The sequence below is a fragment of the Chrysochloris asiatica genome, unplaced genomic scaffold, assembly GCF_000296735.1.
Source record: "Chrysochloris asiatica unplaced genomic scaffold, ChrAsi1.0 scaffold00031, whole genome shotgun sequence".
In the NCBI taxonomy this organism is placed as follows: domain Eukaryota; kingdom Metazoa; phylum Chordata; class Mammalia; order Afrosoricida; family Chrysochloridae; genus Chrysochloris; species Chrysochloris asiatica.
The window spans coordinates 12,269,238-12,272,554 of NW_006408549.1; the positions used below are offsets into that span (position 1 = coordinate 12,269,238).

A 3,317-nucleotide genomic window follows, 5' to 3' on the forward strand; every position below is an offset into this window, starting at 1 on the left:
CAAAAAGCTTATTATTGTGTCTAATATTATATAGATTAACAATCTACACTTTTTTCCTTTAACAGAAGGTTTATCTCAAAAATTAGAATAGCTTAAAAGGATAGCATATAAAACTAATTAGCATATTATACACCAAACATAAGTACAGATTCTGTACAATGCAATAATATACATATATACAGTTGCTTTTAAATGTCATCAAGTCGGTTCTGAGTCACAGTGACCCTGTGTAGCGTTTCCGAGAAGCAGCTGGTGGGTTTGAACCACTGATTTTGTGATTAGTAGTCCAAAGCTTATTCACGACTCCATAAAGGCAATATATTAATAAATCTTTCATGAAAAAAATCTGTGGCAGAAAATGTAGTGGCTTAAGTATCAGTTGCTTTCCTTTCATACATTTCTTTTGGTAGGTATTAATTGTCCATTTAGTTTTGTTAACAGTTTTACCATGAGTCCCACCTCTTTTGTGTGTACTATAAAGCTCATGTTATTTTCTATACTACGAATCTGAAAACATGTATTAGCGTCTCCCATATGCCACATAAAACAACCATACTTAAGACTGATGTATAATGCCTTTGTTTCCATGTTGAGGAGATGGGAGTCCTTTTATATTCACTCCTACATACGTAGGAATGACTTTATGATTGCTAGGCTTGCTTTTGTAAATATCTGCCCTGTAAAAAAAGCTGCTCCATATGTAGGAATTTCCCAGCAATTGTGTAAAAACATGCGCTGAAGATGATGCATTTCTTTACTAATACCCTCAATTGAACTTAAGATTCTTATACTCATGAAGTATCCAGTCTGTCCAGTGAGGTACTTTACTTTTCAATTTAGTAATAGGTACAATAGATTTCAGATTTTCTTCATTTAGGAAACCTTGCTTGTGTTTCTTACTCTCACAATTTCCATAAACTATTTGTAACAGTAGACTTGCCAATGTTATCAGTTTAGCATCAGGAGTTGTATAAAACCCTTCAATAAATTATATCTGGCTTCATCAAATAGAATAAGAATAGCTAGTGGGTCTTCCATCTTTTTTACAACTTCTAAAGGAAGTCTCACATCTGTTCTTTTTCTTAGGAAAAAGTGTGGTGTTTCCCTTTGGGGATCCAAATTAGTCAATTCAGTAAGTATTTCTGGCCAGTCATGAACATATTGCAAGGGTTTATGATAAGGCTTGATCTGAAGACTGAGGTTTTCTGAACAGATCCAAATAGTGAAGTATTGTTGTGTTTCTTGAGAAAGATGCAATCCCTCCATAGTCTGTTGTACAGTTGTATAATTTCCATGTTTCAATTTAACAGAGCGGTATGATCCAATCCATTCTGTATATTTGAACTTTTTCATATGGTTTATTAATGGCTTCCTTTAACAATTTTACAGTTTCTTCCCAGTGATTTTGTTTGTTTTCTTCATAAATATTTAATGGGGATCTTCCTTGTTGGTCTGCTGTTTGTCTGTGAACTTCTGGATGATTTAGAAGAATCCGTACTATTTCAGCATGTCCTCCTCCAGCAGTGAAATGAAGAGGAGAACTAAACTGTCCATTTAAGAGGTTTGGATTGCACTTTCCTTCCTCTAACAATATGTGAGTGGCTTCAACTTTTCCATATCAGCATGAATAATGAAATCAACTTTTCCATATCAGCATGCATAATGGTCACTATCTAATTGGTTGACTGAAAGTTTTTCATTGAGAAGACGGCTTAGTAATTCTGAATCTCCTTCTCAGGCACTTTGATGGAGAGGAAAATCATCTACCCACTGTCACTCCTTGTCTTCTGTGACACAGCTCATGCTTCTCTGCCAGTTTTCCTGTTTGGGAATTGTAATTTTTGAGTAGTCGGGAACTCCTAGACCAAAGTATGGATTTATTACCACTTTATCTACCCGATTTGTATATTAAAGATCTGATCCAAAGGGTTGTGATACAGGTATCTGCTTTCTCTAGGGCTAACATTTTACTCTTTATTTTTTGTGCACTATAGCCTATATGTAGTGAATTTTCTGTCTGAACTGATTCAGTAGCATATACAGGGTTTATGACATTAGCTTTTATCCACTCAAGAAGAGGTCAAAATAAAGCTGGACTAAAGCGAGACTGTACATGACGTTCATTTAACCACTTATCCAAGGCTATTAACATCCTTGCTGTAAGTGTAGCAAAGTGAGTGCTAGATTTGCTACAGACTCACATAATATCTTGTAAGCAGGAAAAATTGGGCATCCTGGAGTATATGTATATTTAGTATTATCTTTGACAGCTGATGGGACAACTAACAGCGCTGCTTCTCTGCCCATCTTTTCTCCATCCAGAAGAAATGTTTTTGTTCATACCACTCATTTTCCTAATATTTTAAATGGAGCCCCAGTCTTTCAGGTTTAATCCTTGCAAATGTCAGTTTGGCTCTTTGAAAAAGGTCTTCTGCCTCTAATACCCTGGTTTTCAGGAGAAATTGGTTTGGTGGTTTCTACGACATATTCCAATATGCCTTGTGTTATTTCACTCTCGCCTTGTAGTTTGGTTTCCAGCAAAACTTTCTTTCTCTTTTTTTCCCTGTCCTTCAATGGGAACTTCATGCAACAAAATTTCATATGAGTTAGCTCTGTATTTCCGAGAATTGAGACTGACTGTATTCTTTGGATGAATGACAGCTACGTATGTCTCTTCTAGGTTTTCTGGATTTCCCATTGCTTGTCTGGAGAAACTGATGTATGGATGCCTCAATCTCCCACCTCTCTGATCTCTCTCACTGGAGTTTGGATCTTGCTCCTTCTTGTTTCCCCGAAGGAAACCCAGCAGTCCCACCCATGTGGGAGCCCGAGTGGCTATAGGGCCTTTACATTTCAACTCACCGGTTGGGATAGTGACCTGGAGGGCAGCGAGAGACATCACCCTTTCCTCATTCATCCTTCGTTGTTACCAGGCACTGCTGCCGGGATGATGCCAGTGGCGAGGCCCAGCTTCCTATGACAGGAAAATCCACAGATGCCAATAGAAGTGCCAGGTGTGTTCGCCCGTGCTTCCCACCCAGCGCCACTGGAGCTCGGGTCTCCAGTCTTGGAAACTGCTTGCCCACCGGCTCGTTACTGCCTTTCCCTTTCTCGCCCTTGAGTACCATATACCCCTCACTCTCTCCTGAAACTAGGGTTTCCAGGGTCTTCAAAAGTCAGCATCCCATCACGATGCTACAGGGGCAAGGAAAAATCTCAAAGTATATCTTGAAGTATAAAGTTGTCTGTGATAGGATAATACCCATACATCTAAAGGAAGAGCAGTTAACAACATACTATTCAAAATTATGTACTAA

At 38.3% G+C, this 3,317-nt stretch overlaps 1 pseudogene; it reads right to left on the reverse strand.

The window, feature by feature from the left end:
* Positions 1-390: 390 nt before the first annotated feature.
* LOC102820732 lies at positions 391-2,698 on the reverse strand (annotated as a pseudogene).
* Between the last annotated feature and the right edge of the window lie 619 nt (positions 2,699-3,317).